This window comes from Physella acuta, unplaced genomic scaffold, assembly GCF_028476545.2.
Source record: "Physella acuta isolate Inbredline_101_S28 unplaced genomic scaffold, ASM2847654v3 ptg000367l, whole genome shotgun sequence".
Classification (NCBI taxonomy): domain Eukaryota; kingdom Metazoa; phylum Mollusca; class Gastropoda; family Physidae; genus Physella; species Physella acuta.
Genome location: NW_026731886.1, coordinates 204,096 through 223,874, shown reverse-complemented (window position 1 = coordinate 223,874; position 19,779 = coordinate 204,096). Strand labels below are relative to the sequence as shown.

Sequence of the window (19,779 nt, the reverse complement as noted above, 5' to 3'; positions counted from 1 at the left end):
CTGGGTCACACTGTACACATGTGTTCTGGGTCACACTGTACACATGTGTTCTGGGTCACACTGTACACATGTGTTCTGGGTCACACTGTACACATGTGTTCTGGGTCACACTGTACACATGTGTTCTGGGTCACACTCTACACATGTGTTCTGGGTCACACTGTACACATGTGTTCTGGGTCACACTGTACACATGTGTTCTGGGTCACACTCTACACATGTGTTCTGGGTCACACTGTACACATGTGTTCTGGGTCACACTGTACACATGTGTTCTGGGTCACACTCTACACATGTGTTCTGGGTCACACTGTACACATGTGTTCTGGGTCACACTGTACACATGTGTTCTGGGTCACACTGTACACATGTGTTCTGGGTCACACTGTACACATGTGTTCTGGGTCACACTGTACACATGTGTTCTGGGTCACACTATACACATGTGTTCTGGGTCACCTACACACATACAACCAAACCGCTGTGTTGTGTGTAGCCCGTCCTAATGTGTACCAGATGTGTTGCAGCTCGAGTTAATGAACTCTCTACATCAGTCAAATCCAGCGAATCTTGTTGACTTAAGTCAAGTGATTCCAAAATGGCGGTGACATCTTGAGAATGAGCACGACGCGAAACTCGCCCACTTCCAGAATTTGATGTGCAAATCGCAACAATAGTTGCCGCCCTTTGCTTATCGATTTCTAATTATGGGCCTTAGACTGGGTGAGTCATCCATGGGCGTTAACTCGCTTTCCAATTAGCAGACCTGTGGCGAGTTCTGGGACTTGTGGCGAGTTATGGGACTTGGGGAAGGGGGCGGCAGATATGGCTGTCTTTCCTTCTGTGCTTGGTATTGTATTTCTTTCCTTGGATAACGATATGTATTTCTTTCCTTCCCTGGCCATAGATATGTATTTCTTTCCTTCCCTGGCCATATATATTTAATTTATTTCCTTCCCTGGCCATAGATATGTATTTCTTTCCTTCCCTGGCCATATATATTTATTTATTTCCTTCCCTGGCAATAGATATGTATTTCTTTCCTTCCCTGGCCATACATATGTATTTCTTTCCTTCCATGGCCATAGATATGTATTTCTTTCCTTCCCTGGCCATAGATATGTATTTCTTTCCTTCCCTGTCCAAATATATGTATTTCTTTCCTTCCACGGTCATAGATATGGATTTATTTCCTTCCCTGGCCATATATATGTATTTCAGAGGCGTAGCGACCCTTCCCGGCGCCCGGGGACATACTTTCAATTTGGCGCCCCCTAGGGAGCAAATTTTCGATTTGCACCCCCCCCCCTCGAACTTTTTATTTGCACCCCCCCCCCCCTCGAACTTTTCATTTGCACCCCCCCCCCCTCAAACTTTCAATTTGGCGCCCCCCCTAAGGTCGGCGCCCGGGGACATTTGTCCCCCCCCCCCCGCCCCCCCCCTCGCTACGCAACTGATGTATTTCTTTCCTTCCCTGTACAAAGATATGTATTTCTTCCCATCCCTGGCCAAAGATATGTATTTCTTCCCATCCCTGGCCATAGATATTTATTTCTTTCCTTCCCTGGCCAAAGATATGTATTTCTTCCCATCCCTGGCCATAGATATTTATTTCTTTCCTTCCCTGGCCAAAGATATGTATTTCTTCCCATCCCTGGCCATAGATATTTATTTCTTTCCTTCCCTGGCCAAAGATATGTATTTCTTCCCATCCCTGGCCATAGATATTTATTTCTTTCCTTCCCTGGCCAAAGATATGTATTTCTTCCCATCCCTGGCCATAGATATTTATTTCTTTCCTTCCCTGGCCATAGATATGTATTTCTTCCCATCCCTGGCCATAGATATTTATTTCTTTCCTTCCCTGGCCATAGATATGTATTTCTTTCCGTCTGTTTCTGTCCCTGTGGGCAGGTCCAATTGAAAACTTTGGCCAGAGAAAGCTTGTTACGTCACAAATCAATGTCTGAGTCGGCGACTCCTGTCCTCTGTCTTTCGTTGGTCTGGTTTGGATGTCTGTTTTTTGTCTTTCTCATAGGTTTGGATGTCTGTTTTTTTATGTCTTTCTCATAGGTTTGGATGTCTGTTTTTTGTCTTTCTCATAGGTTTGGATGTCTGTTTTTTTATGTCTTTCTCATAGGTTTGGATGTCTGTTTTTTGTCTTTCTCATAGGTTTGGATGTCTGTTTTTTTATGTCTTTCTCATAGGTTTGGATGTCTGTTTTTTTGTCTTTCTCATAGGTTTGGATGTCTGTTTTTTTATGTCTTTCTCATAGGTTTGGATGTCTGTTTTTTTGTCTTTCTCATAGGTTTGGATGTCTGTTTTTCTGTCTTTCGTTGGTCTGGTTAGGATGTATGTTTTTTATCCATCTCATACGGTTGTATGTCTACACTGTCTGTCTGGGTGACCAAGGTTTCACTAAAACCTACAGTACTCAAGTTTGATCAAATTCACTGGTTTCCGCAGATGTGTGTGCGCATGTGCGCGTGTGTGTGTGTGTTTGTGCATGTAGCCGTGTGTGCGTGTGTGTGTGTGTGTGTGCGCGCGCGTGTGTTAGATTCCTTCAGTTTTTCCCAGAGAGTTTGCATGTAGAGGTGGATGCTAAAAAAACCTTCCATCAGGGCTCATTACGATTCATGGCACCATTCCTGGGAGTGTGGGGCGGTGCGAACGAGGAGAAATTTAATTTTATCAGCCGTCCTCCCCCACCCACCCCCCCCCCCCCACCCCCCACACACTTGAAGTTTATCGATCTCCTGATTTTTCCGATCTATTAAGTCCAGCTTAGGAAATGAAGAACAGACGGAATGATTCTGTTACGTCATTGTTGCTCTTTGGGTAGCGGGCGGACAACTCGAGTTGACTGATGCGTGAAGGAATGTTTTCATTCTGTGGCTTATCTCCCCCGCCCGCCAGCCAATCAGGGCTGATAACAACACGGGATTGGAGCCATCTGATTGGATGATTGGAGCCATATGATTGGAGGATTGGAGCCATCTGATTGGAGGATTGGAGCCATCTGATTGGAGGATTGGAGCCATCTGATTTGAGGATTGGAGCCATTTGATTTGAGGATTGGAGCCATCTGATTTGAGGATTGGAGCCATTTGATTTGAGGATTGGAGCCATCTGATTGGAGGATTGGAGTCATGTGATTGGAGGATTGGAGCCATGTGATTGGAGGATTGGAGCCATGTGATTGGAGGATTGGAGCCATGTGATTGGAGGATTGGAGCCATCTGATTGGGGGATGTGTCTCTGGTACTCGCGGGGACTGGGCTGACAGGGGGAGACAAAAATAAATTGTCAGCAACTTTTACCCCTCCCCCCCAGCCATGACACTCAACACTTGTCGTCGTAGACGTCCCCCCCCCCCCACAACCCTACAGACAACCACTCGATGGACACAGGTTTGCAATTTGATTGGCTAGTTGATAGGTTGATTAGCCAGTTGATAAGTTGATTGGCCAGTTGATAAGTTGATTGGCCAGTTGATAAGTTGATTGGCCAGTTGATAAGTTGATTAGCCAGTTGATAAGTTTATTGGCCAGTTGATAAGTTGATTGGCCATTTGATAAGTTGATTGGCCAGTTGATAAGTTGATTGGCCAGTTGATAAGTTGATTGGCCAGTTGATAAGTTGATAAGCCAGTTGATAAGTTGATTGGCCAGTTGATAAGTTGATTGGCCAGTTGATAAGTTGTTTCATATGTAAGTGTATTAATCTTAAACTTGGATTATTTTCAAGTTTTGAGTAGCTTCTGAACACCGGAAGTGGTACTTTATCCATTTCCGGTTTCTTCATCAATTTCTGGTTTCTAAATTACCGATTTATGTACCGCTGGTTGGTGAAAGAAAATATAGGTACATTGGTACTATATGTTATTCTATTTTTTCTTTTAAATTTAGAATGATTACCGGTGACCGAAAGTAGTACTTTACACTTTTTCTGATTTTTAAAAAGTGACGTAACTAGATGTTTAATTAACTTTTTAACAAATTACGTAATTTTTCCTTTATGAAGTACTAATTTTCCGCTTTATTATGAACACATTTGGCGCTCTATTATTGTTTTCTATTTTCTACTTAATTCTATTCGATTGAAAAAAGAAGCTATTAAAAATCAATTTAAAAAACAATTCTATAGCCCAATTGCCCTCCCCTTTTATGTATTATGTGTATATAAAAATATATATATATATATATATATATATATATATATATATATATATGTATATATATATATATATATATATATATATATATATATATATATATATATATATATATATATATATATATATATATATATATATATATATATATATATATATATATATATATATATACTAGAACGTATCGGGGAAATCACTCCCGTTTTATTTCACTTAATATTCCGCTTTTCTGTTGAAGTAAACTATACATAAATTGTTTATCATTCTCAGCCCTCAATCGGGTGTCGTTTGATTATTGGAGTTCCGTTTGCGTGTGAAGGCTGGCGGAAGTAGGTCAGGAACATAATCGTTTTTATTCCGAAAAGCGAAATCTTTTCGTGCTCAGCGATTGTTTTTTCGCGTTAAAAGGAAAAAAAATGGTTTAAAAAAATGATCGTTAAATGCTGGGATAGCATTACAATTTTTGTCTTAACCGATTTTTTTTTCATGTTATGAGTTTAGCTTAAAACATTATATGCTGATATATATATATATATATATATAAATATATATATAAATATATATATATATATATATATATATATATATATATATATATATATATATATATATATATATATATATATATATATATATATATATATATATATATATATATATATATAGGCTATATATAGGCAGACCTTAAACACCAACTATATTAACATCATCCACTCTCGCTTTCCCTCAAATTTAACTTCTCATTTCTGTTCTCCTTTCCCCTTCCGTCATCCCCTTTCCCCATCCCCTCACCCCCCCCCCCCCCTTTCTCCACGAGCAGGAAGATGAATATTAATACTCTTCCCTTCTATGCTGTGCTAGACGTTTTTACAAGACACGGCGCCTGCAGTTGTCCCCTTTGACATTGATCTGAGCATGAATCATTGTGCCCTGCATTGATTTCTGGTGGAGGGCGGTGGATTCAGTGGCTGGATTACTGGATGGTGGATCACTAGACCACTTGGATGAGTGGATCAATGGATTACTGGACAACTTGGATGCATTAAGACGAAATTGTTTTCCAAAACAGTCGGATCGAGGAAACAACTCTGATGTTTGTGTTCCTTACAGTCAGATCAAGGGGAACAACTCTGATGTTTGTGTTCCTTACAGTCAGATCAAGGGGAACAACTCTGATGTTTGTGTTCCTTACAGTCAGGTCGAGGGGAACAACTCTGATGTTTGTGTTCCTTACAGTCATCGACCTAACAGCGGGCACCAGAACTAAATGACACAACGATGTGATGTTCCCTACATTACTCTCATCCTATAGTTCCCCATTTCTTCTACGTCTATAGTTCCATTCATGAAGTCCTATAGTTCCCCATGTTCCCACTATTATTCTCGTCCTATTATTCCCCATGTTCCCTACATGATGTCCTGTTGTTCCCCATGTTCCCTACATGATGTCCTATTGTTCCCCTTGTTCCCATAAATTCTCGTCCTATAGTTCCCCATGTTCCCTAACTGAAATCCTGTAGTTCCCCATGTTCCCTACATGAAGTCCTACAGTTCCACATGTTCCCTCTATTATTCTCGTCCTGTTGTTCCCCATGTTCCCGCTATCACACAGCTCGGCTCCAGTTCTTTTAATTTAATTTCCACTCCAATTAGAGGGGAATCAATAGCCAAGCTTGGACAATAATCACATAATTAGGTAATTAGATAAAAGGTCAGCCTCGCTGCAACAATTCAATATTAGAAAACCAGGGGCTAGCATATTGCTGTCTTCTAGCTGTCATATTGCTTTCTTCTAGCTGTCATATTGCTTTCTTCTAGCTGTCATATTGCTTTCTTCTAGCTGTCATATTGCTTTCTTCTAGCTGTCATATTGCTGTCTTCTAGCTGTCATATTGCTGTCTTCTAGCTGTCATATTGCTGTCTTCTAGCTGTCATATTGCTGTCTTCTAGCTGTCATATTGCTGTCTTCTAGCTGTCATATTGCTTTCTTCTGTCATATTGCTTTCTTCTAACTGTCATATTGCTGTCTTCTAGCTGTCATATTGCTTTCTTCTAGCTGTCATATTGCTGTCTTCTAGCTGTCATATTGCTGTCTTCTAGCTGTCATATTGCTGTCTTCTAGCTGTCATATTGCTGTCTTCTAGCTGTCATATTGCTGTCTTCTAGCTGTCATATTGCTGTCTTCTAGCTGTCATATTGCTTTCTTCTGTCATATTGCTTTCTTCTAACTGTCACATTGCTGTCTTCTAGCTGTCATATTGCTTTCTTCTAGCTGTCATATTGCTGTCTTCTAGCTGTCATATGCTGTCTTCTAGCTGTCATATGCTGTCTTCTAGCTGTCATATTGCTCTATTCTAGCTGTCATATTGCTGTCTTCTAGCTGTCATATGCTGTCTTCTAGCTGTCATATTGCTGTCTTCTAGCTGTCATATGCTGTCTTCTAGCTGTCATATTGCTCTATTCTAGCTGTCATATTGCTGTCTTCTAGCTGTCATATGCTGTCTTCTAGCTGTCTTATGCTGTCTTCTAGCTGTCTTATGCTGTCTTCTACATTTCTGTCCCACCTGTGTTGTAGACACCCCCCTCCCACAGTGACACACCCCATGATGAAGCCACCCCCCATGGTGACGCCGCCCCCCCCCCCCCCCACTTCGTGACTATTGGTGACGCCACCCCTCATCGGACACCTCCCAGTCCCAGCGCCCACGGTGCACTAATTGCGGCCCACAGATGAGCTTGATTAGGGTCCGCGGCCCACAGATGAGCTTGATTAGGGTCCGCGGCCCACAGATGAGCTTGATTAGGGTCCGCGTGCAATCAATGACGGTGCATCATCTGTGTTTACCACCCTACTCAGCACACCAATCGATGCCGGGAGATTACAGGCCAGCCTGGCATGAGGTGTTCATTCAATGGAACACGACACACAAAAATCTGGCCGGCCACGTTCCGCTAGGCGTTCTAATAATAATTTATTAATGGCCAGCTTCCCTGTCTGAATCACGGTGCGCATGCGTAGAAATTGTGTGCGGTTTGATTGGATGAGAGTAATGATTGAAAACCAGCAAGAAAACAGGATGCCTGTAGAAACTACTCTCCATTGGATTTCTCAATGATTTTCAAAGTTTTTATAAGCTGACATCACGCACATAGCCGTGTAGTCAGATTAGATATTTTAAAAGTAATCAATTGTGTGTGTACGGGTGGGGGTGGCGGGGGGGGGGGGGGGTGGTCATTGCTTCTTGTTCTAAGATGTTGGTGTTTGAGAGGTTAAAGGTCATGTACAGGGCCCAGTCTGATTGTTACGTAACATCATTTTTTGGCTAACTAGAAGAGTTCCAGCCCCCCCCCCCCCATGCTCCAGGTAAAACAAGTCGAGAAGGTTGATTTATTGACTTCAAAAATGGCGGATATGTCTGTTGTCGCCTCACTTTCTTCAGGAGGAAGAGGGAGGGGGGGGGTGGGGGGGGGGTGGGTGGGGGGGTGGGGGGTGGTATGAGAAGCAGTCGAAGTTCAAGTAGTATATTATAAATATATGAGGGTGGGGGTGGTGTGGGGGTAATGTCACGGCTATATTGAATGTGGGGCGTTTAAGGATAATACAATTCATTGGGGGGGGGGGGTAAAACTTCAATAGCACACGTTGTGTGTGTGTGTGTGGGGGGGAGTAGACTAACATTTCAACAGTTGACTGTTGTATCATTGACAAGTTTCCTGCCGTAGCCACGGCCGGTCAAATTGCCGGCGCGGAGACCGGTGCAAGGCGATTACCGGCTGCTCCAAGTTTTCTATCGCCGCTCCACGCCACGCGCACTGTGAGCAGCGCGCGCGGGCACGTGAGCCAGTCAGTACTCACGTTCAGAGCGTGGATACAGTCCACTGGATAACTACTGGATAACTAGTGTTGGATATTGTTTGCTTTCCTCCTGTTTGTGTTATATAGTGGCTAAATATAGACACGGTCACGTGACAAGGGTGTTAGGCAGGAGTTTTATTTACTTCATTCATGTGGTGAATTCTCTATTCGCTAATTAGGACTAAACAATTAGACAGCCAATCAGCCTCAGAGAACTATCAGGTACGTTCAGTTTCCTCACACTCTAGTTCCTACATGTTGATAAACGATAACTTTCAAACTTGCAGTTTTAGAAAAAGTTTAAAGTATTGAACACTTGCTACATTTTATATATATATATATATATATATATATATATATATATATATATATATATATATATATATATATATATATATATATACATATTCATCGTATAACATTTTCGCAAGAACTCATGAATTATTTGTTTTCATCAAATGTAAATCAACAGACATCTACAAAAATATATTTTTCCAATTAATTGTCGAATAAACATTGTGTGTGTGTGGGGGGGGGGGGGGGGCAAGACTTCTCCATTGGATTTAATTTTACATTTTTAAACCCATCTCTGTTTTGTATTGTTGGCTACAATGGTTAGTGTAGTTTTTTTTTTCTAGAACTATCTGTACACATAATTTTAGGTTAATTAATTGTGTGTAATTAATTATCTGTAAACATAAGTTAATATTAATTAATTATGTGTAAACATATTTTAAGCTTTATTCATTTTCAGTAAACATAATTAAAGGTTAATAAATAATGTGTAAACATATTTTTAACTTTATTCATTTTCAGTAAACATAATATAAGGTTTCTAGTTTTTCTGTAAACACAATGTACTGTTTATAATTTTCTAAATACACAAGTTAAGATTTTTAACTTATCTATAAACATAATTAAAGATTTAGAATTTTTCCGTATACACGAATTGTTTTTTTTTTTTTTTTTTTTGTAAATACAATTTCAAGCTCATAATTTTTGTATATACCCAACTTAGGTTTATGTAAACAAAATAAAAATAGTTTTACATTAGTTACGAAAGTGGATGTCAGTTTGAAGATCGCACAAAACGTACTTTTAAAAAAACGAATTCTCAAAATTTATTGTAAACATCAGTTGTTATGTATACCCGGTGGTACAAAAATCTTTCTCGTCTAAACAATAAACACTAAACTTTAAACACTAAACTTTAAACACTAAACTTTAAACACTAAACTTCAAACACTAAACTTTAAACACTAAACACTAAACTTTGTAGAAATATTTAAACAAAAAACAGTAAAGTTTAAAACTAGAAAAGTATTTTTTTTAAATTTTGAACAGTATACTTTAGAAGTAGAACAGTATAGTTTTAAATTAGAATAGTGAAGTTTAGAAATAGAACAGTATAGTTTAAAATTAGAAAAATGTAGTTCAAAATTAGGACTATATAGTAGTCAAAAGTTTAAAATTAGAAATGATAGTATAACGTAAAATTAGAAATATATAGCCTAAATTAAAACTGTCAAGCATAATGTAAAATAAGAGCTGTCTAGTGTAGTTTAAAATTAGAACATCCATTTGAAATAAGATATTTCCAAGTACTAAATAAAAGACATCCCTGCATGTAATTTTAGGTCCAATGTAACCTTTCTGCTTTAGGTTCAATCAGCTTTAAGGCAAGGAGTGTGCTAGTATAGGGTATAAACTTTTTGTATCGTCTACAGATCAGAATTTGTCCCTAACCTAAACCCCACCCACCTCAATGTTAAATGGTTTGGTCCACCATAACTTAACCCCCACCCACCACAATGTTAAATGGTTGGGTCCACCCCAACTTAACCCCTAACCCACCACAATGTTAAATGGTTTGGTCCACCCTAACTTAACCCCTAACCCACCACAATGTTAAATGGTTTGGTCCACCCTAACTTAACCCCTAACCCACCTCAATGTTAAATGGTTTGGTCCACGGTACCAGTTGGTGTGTAGAGAATGGTCATAGCAAACTTGTTGGTGAAATACAACGTGAAGGTTCATGTGGTTTGTGTGGGTAAGGGTGTGGGGGAGGGTATGGGATAGGGTGAGGGGGAAGGGTGTGGTTTTTTTATATTGTTAGAGTTGTATATTATAGTGGTGGTGACAGAGGTAATTAGCTAACGATGTACGTCACTAATTAGTCTAATGACCTCTGTCGCTGCAGCTTCATGGTTACATAATATCGATGAGAACTAATTGATCAGATCTTATTGATTTAACATCAAGCCTGGCTAGTTTATCCTTTACATAAAAATCGATTTCTTCTTTAGGCATACAGCGTTCAATGCTTTTTTGTATGTTTGTATGTATGACTGTTTTTTTAGGATTGTACAGTTTCTGATTATGCTATTACACTTGTACAACATATACAAACATGTTTAATGTCAGAAATACACACACACACATACATATATATATATATATATGTATATATATATATATATATATATATATATATCTTTATTTCTGTATGTATGTGTTAGCATATCTGTGTGTACAAGAAGCAAGGCGAAACCCCAAACAAAACTAACGTGTAGGACACAGATGTGACGTGCCTGATGACAAGTGTAAACAGTTTCCAGTTGTCATCTGATGACAAGTGTAAACAGTTTCCAGTTGTCATATCTTTACGTCTGCTCGGATGAAATAAACACGCTGCATGTCACACAGGGAGCGCCCCTACCCTCACCCAAAATCTCCCCCACCCCACCCCCACCCCACCCCCTCACCCCAACTCCCCCCCCCCCCAGTATATTCTCGCCGTTTAAAATTTAAATCTGTTAGCGCTAACAAAATATTTTCAAGCTTTTTAAAAGCTTTAATTTAGTTTGCAACGTTTGTTTGTTTGTTTGTTTGTTTGTTTGTTTGTTTGTTTGTTTGTTTGTTTGTTTGTTTGTTTGTTTGTTTGTGGGTTTGTTTCAAATCTCGTAACTTAATTTTGACCCACATCTAATGTAACGATTTCGTTCAAACTTTCCAGATATGTTCCACTGCGATTACAATATAAGTCTATCTATTTTTCAATTTAATTAGATGTTTAATTATTCATTTAAATTAATAAATTAAATGGTTTCAAAATTGAGTGGAGGTAACACATTTAAATAAATCGATAAATTAATATATTCAATAACAGAAGGAAAGATAACTAGCTAGACGCGATCACCCTAACAGTCTGGTGAGCTGTGGTTCACGAGAATGTTTACAATCGTAGAGCCGGTCGATCTAGTGAAGGCTATTAGGGGCAGATAATTAAGTTTTTAAACGATGTGAAACTAAGGGGAGGTAAAAGAAATTTAAAAACTTGCTGTTGTCTGTAAACTATCGTCACGGACGGCTGCTTTCACGGGCAGATAATCGTCTCTCAAATATCGCCAACTACTGATTGTGTTTTAAAGCAAATAATTTTAGTTGTGTCGACTTCATAAATTAGAAATCACTAAAAAGTAGAAAATAAAACAAATATAAAAAAACCTTAATAGCAACAAGCTTTTAAATACGCTGAAAATAAGAAAATAAAACTAATTTGCTTTCTTTCATTAAAGATTTGGTCGCTAATCAGATCACTCACATATTTTAGCGACCAAAGCTATTATGAAAGAAAGCAGATTAGTTTTAATTTCTTATTTTCAGCGTATTAAAAAGCATGTTGCTATAAAATGTTTTTTTTTTAAATGTGTTTTATGAAATCCAGAGCAGACGCCAATTTCCTAGGTGGTGATTGGTCAGTTTTTGCTGATGTTCTAATTCATATTTCTGCTGTGATTTACTGAAATGTTAGTCTAGACATCCCCCTCCACACCCACCCCCTCCCCGTAATCTTTCCGGGGTTTTCACAAATTGTTTTAGTGTAGTTGGGTGTGAAAGAATCAAATCTTTACTGTAATATCGCATAGACATAACATATTTAATTATTTTTGTAAAAAAACAAATTATTTTTTATTAAAATTTTCTGAGAATAAAATCAAGAATCGGCGATATTTTAAGTCTTACTGTACCGACATAAGGTTATAGTTCAGTTATCGCTCTGTGTCTATGTCTGTGTCTTACTTAATGTCAACAAATATTGATACAGTCCACATCACGTGATACAGCCCACAACACGTGGGCTGAAAATAGGCTGACTTGTACTCACCCTACCAGCATTAGCTGAAAATATTCCGCCATTAGTGTCGTATCTCAAGGCACACCCCCCCCCCCGCCACCACTCAGAAAGATGTGAACAACCCCGCTGCTTTTAATTTGTTCAAAAAACCGTTGGGGCAGGAAGTGACGTCACGTTTGAAGTGGTTTTGACTCGTGTTGTAACACGTGACCCGAGTCAGTGGCCGCGGGCTGGACGTCTGAGATTGCCAAGTTAGACGTCTTAGGGCCAGAATATTGATGTTATAGTTGACGTCTTAGAATATTGATGTTATAGTTGACGTCTTAGAATATTGATGTTATAGTTGACGTCTTAGAATATTGATGTTATAGTTGACGTCTTAGAATATTGATGTTATAGTTGACGTCTTAGAATATTGATGTTATAGTTGACGTCTTAGAATATTGATGTTATAGGTAACGTCTTAGAATTTTGATGTTACAGTTGACGTCTTAGAATTTTGAAATTATAGTTGACGTCTTAGAATTTGGATATTATAGTTGACGTCTTAGTGCCAGATTTCTCATGGTGTGGTTGACGTCTTAGAATTGTGACGTAGAAGTGGACAACTCGCCACAGCATTTGTTAGAACAATGCTCGTGTGGTTTTAAACTCATCCGGAGCTAACTACACCCCCCCCCCTCCCAAACAGTCTCACCCCCCCCCCCCTCCCCCAGCCTGCAGACAAAATATTTTTAGCTCTGGTCTCTGGAGGGTTAATTCTAGCTTCACGTCACCAGTGACGTCATACGTGTCCCATAGATTGTGACGTCAACGTCTGTAAAGCCTTTGATTTAGTACGGTGAGGGTGGGAGTGGTGAGGGGGGGGGGGTGGTCAGATCATTAATTAACTCATTAACCCTCCAGTTTAAACTTAGATTTGTGGTCAACGGCTAAACATTGTTTTGTTTTGTTGGGTGAAAGTTTTATTATTATAATTAGCAAACATCCACACCACACCTCACACACACTCATACAGCTACACACACACACACCAGACTACACACAGCCATAAAACCTCCCACACATTGACTTGCCAGTTAACAGCCCCACATAAATCTGCCCACACACTGTAACCCCCGCTCACCCACACACACACCCACACACCCACCCACACCCCCACACACACCAGCTGCCTACAGTTGATGTTTATCCCACCACGTGACAGTGACGTCTGTCGTAAATGAAAACAAAAAGTGCAGACGACACTTTCATTTTTTGGTGGACATGATCAGATGGTAGGCCTACATCATCATAGGCTGGGTGACGATATTAGCCAACACACACACACACGCACACACACACACACACACTGACTCACACACTCACTCGAGCACGCACATCCAAGTCCAGAGATCTACCCAACGGTCGCTAGATCATGGACCCAACGGTCGCTAGATCATGGACGCAACAGTCGCTAGATCATCGACCCAACAGTCGCTAGATAATCGACCAAAACAGTCGCTAGATCATCGACCAAAACCGTCGCGAGTTCAAACACGTCTGGCACTGACCTACTTTCTAACACCAACATCCGGAAGTGGACATGACAGTTCACTTAACTCCTGTGTTTGGCTGTTTGAGTTCTTCGTTTACAATATCACCCAATTCCCCCCCCCCCCCCAGGGTAGTTCTGAGGCAGGAGGTTGTGACAAGCATAAGGTTTTTAGAGATAGGTCTACCAACATCCTAAAACTGTACCACCCCCCTCCCCACCCTTCTAGATAAATACTCCCCCCTGACTGAAGCAGCACCTGTAACTGACCCCCCCCCCCCGTCCCCCCGTCTGATTGAAGCATCGTGTCCAACTGACCCCCCTTGCCCCTCCCCCCCCCCCCCCCGTCTGATTGAAGCATCGTGTCCAACTGACCCCCCTTGCCCCTCCCCCCCCCCCCGTCTGATTGAAGCATCTTGTCCAACTGACCGCCCCCCCCCCCTACACCCCCCCCCCCACCCCCCACCTGATTGAAGCATCTTGTCCAATTGAAACCTCCGCCCCAGACAAACTATGTTTACTCTCTCTAATTGAAGCAGCTCACCAACTGCACCAAGAGCCACACGCAGCCACCCACAGTCACATTAACCACAGATTAAACCAGCCACACATCCAGTTAACGAATCACCGCCACAAATTTGAGTCAGACACCCGCAACGCACCACCTCAGCACCACATTGCACTATCGCACCATTTTACAGCCCAGCACAATTGCGCGCCAGCCGTCAAATTTCCGCGGCGCACGAATCACGCGGGTCCAATTTCTCGGCCGTAAAGATTTCCTTATCTCCCTTATCCCGGGCCGTGGTGTGGTTGTCGGCCCTCGTCATCACGACCCTCTGTGCTTGTCTTATCGTCTCAACACCACAAAGCCGGTCACCTACTTCAGACAGTCATAAAATACTTCAAAGTCTGAGGGCCTGCTTGACTTGGTCAATAATCTCATGGACACCCTTGGTCTAGACATGGACATACTTCCCACAGATGGTCAACCCAATTGACTGAGAGCTAAGTTCGTCAAACTCCAGACATCAACTGGCGCCGCTTCAACTCTGAGACAGGCTCGGCCTGGTCGCCACAGATCTCTGGAACTTTTAGACAAATTCTGGACATTTCCTGCCAGATGGTCAACTTATTCTCCGACAATTTCCCGATATGAGATGATGCGATGATGAGGTAAAAGATGAGATATCAGATAATGAGGTAATGAGATGATGAGGTAAAAGATGAGATATCAGATAATGAGGTAATGAGATGATGAGGTAAAAGATGAGATATCAGATAATGAGGTAATGAGATGATGAGGTAATAATATACGATATTTGATATGAGATATGGGGTAATGAGTTTGAGATAATGAGGTAGCATTGAGGTCTAACTTGTATTCGATGCCATACTTGTAGTCGATGCCACAATTTGATTCCATGATTACGAATCTGAGACAACATTGGCCCATCAAGCACCAGAACACGTGACCAGTTTGTATTTTTTTAAAGCCAAGTTTTTATTTTTTAGATAGGCCAACAGCTTTTACTCTCAATGTTTGTTTTCTTTTCCGTAGACCGGAAATGAGTAGTGACCTTCACCTTGGAGCATAAAATACCCACGCTGCGCCTATAATTGTTGTGAAATCGATCCTTAGGCCGGTTTTGTTTTTCCGTGAACCGGATTTTTTTATGTGGTAGCTTCTGCGGACAGTGTGGTGTGTGTGGGTGCATGTAGGTGTGTGTGTGTACGTGTCTAAAAGTTTATCTGTGTGCGTCTCAGGGCAGGACTCTAGTTTTTGCCCCCCCCCTCCACCTGTTTTCACACGCAGGTAAACAGCTGAGACGTTTCACATTCTGGCTGTCACGTGGCTTTAGGGAGGTTAATCTGACCTTTCCGGCGAGTCGATGACGCCGAGTCAAACGGTTAAAGATGACGCAATTTTTAGTCTATTACTGACGTCACAGAGATGGGTCCCATACGCTGCTCCCCTGTGTGAAGGTTCTGGTAATCACCCCCCCCCCCTCGACACCTGAGTGTCGTGTTTGTTATTGCTGGGGTCTGTTTTCGTTTTCTTCCATCTCCATCCGATGGGTTTGGTTTGGGGCAGGGGGGGGGGGCAGGGTAACGACATGTTTATCACCCCGTGGTGTTTGCACCCCGGCTGTACCACAGCAAACAGGAGCTGTCGGTGTCAAACAGGAACAGCAGGACTAACGTCCAATGCTGTATTGTGGGGGACAGCTCTTTAACAACCCACCCATATCTACCACCACCCACCTACCACCAACCCACCTACCACCAACCCACCTACCACCATACCACCTACCACCAACCCACCTACCACCAACCCACCTACCACCAACCCACCTACCACCAACCCACCTACCACCAACCCACCTACCACCAACCCACCTAACACCAACCCACCTACCACCAACCTGTGACTTTCCTGTGTTGTTTTTTTTCGTACCAACCCACCCATCTTTACCACCCATATGGACCCACCAACCCGACAATCCACCAACCCGACAATCCACCAACCCGCCAATCCACCAACCCGCCAACCCACCAGTCACTAATCCACCAGCCACTAATCCACCAGCCACTAATCCACCAACCACTAACCCACCAGCCACTAATCCACCAGCCACTAATCCACCAGCCACTAATCCACCAGCCACTAATCCACCCAGCTTCCGCCTCCACTTGGATTAAGCAGCTAATTAATACGATCCGGCTAATGAGATAAAAAGAGAATGACAGCCATGAATCGAGCAATATTTGATCGAGTTCCACCTCACGTCTGCTAACTCTCGTGGTTACGTCATCAGAGCACGTGCACGCGGGCCCTGGTGTGTGAGTTATTAAAGCCAATGGGAGGGGGGGGGGGTTATTTCCGTCAGAAACACAAACTATTTTTATAGGCGCATTCAGGTGGATGGGTTGTGGCGCCCCTAACACAAATATCAACACCTTTGCTGTAACCGGAAACTGAAAATAAGACGTGAATTATGGCCCTTGCTTGTAGAAGATTTTTTTTATACATCAGGATGTTGGTATTTTGTTCGCTGGTGTCATACATTTATTAGGTGATTAAATTAATGATTGGCCTGAAGTGCGTTAATTACATGATTAAATAAATGATTGGCTTGACATGCACTAATTAGATGATTAAATTGATGATTGGGTTAACATTATTAAAAAATTAGATGATCAATTTAATGACCAGCGTACTGACACAGCTGTCGTTATTTGGTGACGCAACTGTCAATATTTGGTGACGCAACTGTCAGTATTTGGTGACGCAACTGTCAGTATTTGGTGACACAACTGTCAGTATTTGGTGACGCAACTGTCAGTATTTGGTGACACAACTGTCAGTATTTGGTGACACAACTGTCAGTATTTGGTGACTTGAAATCCTGTAAACGACAGCTTCCCCTTCACTCGACCATTATTCCCACACTTGCCTTACACAGTCTATGTCCTCTGTCCTACAGGGTCCTATTGTAATGTCCTCATGTCCTCTGTACTACAGGGTCCTAATTTAATGTCCTTAAGTCATCTTGTCTTACAGGCTGATGTCTTGTTGATGTAGCCTAGGGGTAGGTAGAGTAGAGGGCTACAGGACATTACCCCCCCCCCCCCCCCCGGAGATCACCCCCGGAATTTCCCCCGTATTTACCCCCGGAGCAATTACCCCCCTGTCAATTACCATCCCCCCGGGGAATCACCCCCCCCCCCCCCTCTGAAATTAGAATCCTAACTCTGACTAGAATTCTATACCTACATATTACGTCATTCCTAACCTTAAGAAAAAGATCAAAGCCTAAGCGTCCACCTATGCCTAAAACACAAAAGCAAATCAACGCTAGACATTGGTTTAAGCCTAACCCTAACCTTAACCCTAACCCTAACCCTGTCCGGGGGGGGGGGGATTGGTAATGTCCTACTGGGTGGGGGGTAATTGATAGCGGGGGGGGGGGGTAATTAATCCGGGGGAGGGTAATGTCGGAGAAGGGATTCGGGGGGGGGGGGCAATTGTCGGGGGGGGGGGGGGAGGTTATGCCTTGTTCCCAGAGTAGAGTTGATTTAGCCTGGGGGTAGGTAGAGTAGAGTTGATGTAGGTAAGGCAAGTCGAGATAACATATACCAGGCGTGATAGTGGTTTAATTATACCTTGTCATTGAAATGCCCATGACCTTTGCGTGTGGGGTCTGTGCTGAAACTCTCCTTCGTTTCAACCCCCCCCCCCTCCTTAGCGCCATGAACCTGAACGGGCCGTTGGGAATTCCCCCCCCCCCCCTCTCCTCCCCCCTCCTCCCCACACATTGCCACAACAATCAGGTCGTCCCGGCATTAATGAGAAAAGCATGTTGGGGTTGGGGCTGGGAAGGTGTGTGTGGGGGAGGGGGGGGGGTGAGTAAGTCTAGAAGTTTTGGTTGCCACAGGTAGGGAAGTAGAGAGACAAATGTTGGAGCTTAACCTTAGCTCCAGTGTTACAGGAGCTTAACCTTAGCTCCAGTGCTACAGGTGGACTTGCTAGCTCCACTTGAATGTCTTCATCAGTGGATTGGGGCTCGGGGAATATCAAAGAAACTTGACACCCTGGAGCTTGGTGTGGGGGGGGGGGCTGGTTGGTACAGCAGGGGGTCAATTATTGTTCTGGTTTCACTTAAATAGATGTTGATGTTATATTTAGATGTTGATGTTATCTTTAGATGTTGATGTTATCTTTAGATGTTGATGTTATATTTAGATGATACTTCCTACCTGTTAAAATAAGGTCTTCTCTTCCAGATCACAGTGTGTACTTTTTAAGACCCCCATGTCTGACCCCTGTACCAGACCCCATGTCTGACCCCTGTACCAGACCCCATGTCTGACCCCTGTACCAGACCCCATGTCTGACCCCTGTACCAGACCCCCCATGTCTGACCCCTGTACCAGACCCCCCATGTCTGACCCCTGTACCAGACCCCCCATGTCTGACCCCTGTACCAGACCCCCATGTCTGACCCCTGTACCAGACCCCCCATGTCTGACCCCTGTACCAGACCCCCCATGTCTGACCCCTGTACCAGACCCCCATGTCTGACCCCTGTACCAGACCCCCCCCATGTCTGACCCCTGTACCAGACCCCCATGTCTGACCCCTGTACCAGACCCCCCCATGTCTGACCCCTGTACCAGACCTCCATGTATGACCCCTGTACCAGACCCCCATGTCTGACCCCTGTACCAGACCCCCATGTCTGACCCCTGTACCAGACCCCCCATGTCTGACCCCTGTACCAGACCCCCCATGTCTGACCCCTGTACCAGACCTCCATGTATGACCCCTGTACCAGATCCCCATTAGGGCCTGGGTTATCTCACTTGGCCACAAGACAAATGGTTCGTGACGTCACAGGTCAGCGTTAGATAAAAACTGATTACCAATAATTAATTAGTGGAGGTAAGCCTGGGGTATTCGGTCGTTTGTAAACAAATATTCCAGTCACTGATTTTTTGTTTTTGTTTAATATTCTCACATTGTACCTCACATTATCTCACACTTTACCTCACCCTTTACCTCACCCAATACCTCACCCTTTACCTCACCCTTTACCTCACCCTTTACCTCACCCTTTACCTCACACATTACCTCAGATTTTACCTCACCCTTTACCTCACCCTTTACCTCACCCTTTACCTCACACTTTACCTCACACTTTATCTCACACTTTACCTTACCCTTTACCTGACATTACCTGACATTACCTGACCCTTTACCTCACCCTTTACCTCACCCTTTACCTCACACTTTACCTCACACTTTATCTCACACTTTACCTTACCCTTTACCTCACCCTTTACCTCGCCCTTTACCTCACCCTTTACCTCACCCTTTACCTCACCCTTTACCTCACACTTTACCTCACATATTACCTCACCCTTTACCTCACACTTTACCTCATCCTTTACCTGACATTACCTCACACTTTACCTCACACTTTACCTCACCCATTACCTCACCCTTTACCTAACACTTTACCTGACCCTTTACCTCACCCTTTACCTCACACTTTACCTAACACTTTACC

The 19,779-nt window shown here is 42.5% G+C and overlaps 1 protein-coding gene across 1 annotated transcript in view; it reads left to right on the top strand.

Annotated features, from left to right (window-relative positions):
• The first annotated feature begins 8,033 nt into the window (after positions 1 to 8,033).
• Positions 8,034 to 19,779, top strand: part of LOC131941618 (tyrosine-protein phosphatase Lar) — a 180,646-nt gene continuing 168,900 nt past the window's right edge. The window contains exon 1 of the mRNA XM_059300948.1: positions 8,034 to 8,252. The gene's annotated coding sequence lies outside the window, so the exon portion shown is untranslated. The remainder of the gene's footprint in view (positions 8,253 to 19,779) is intronic.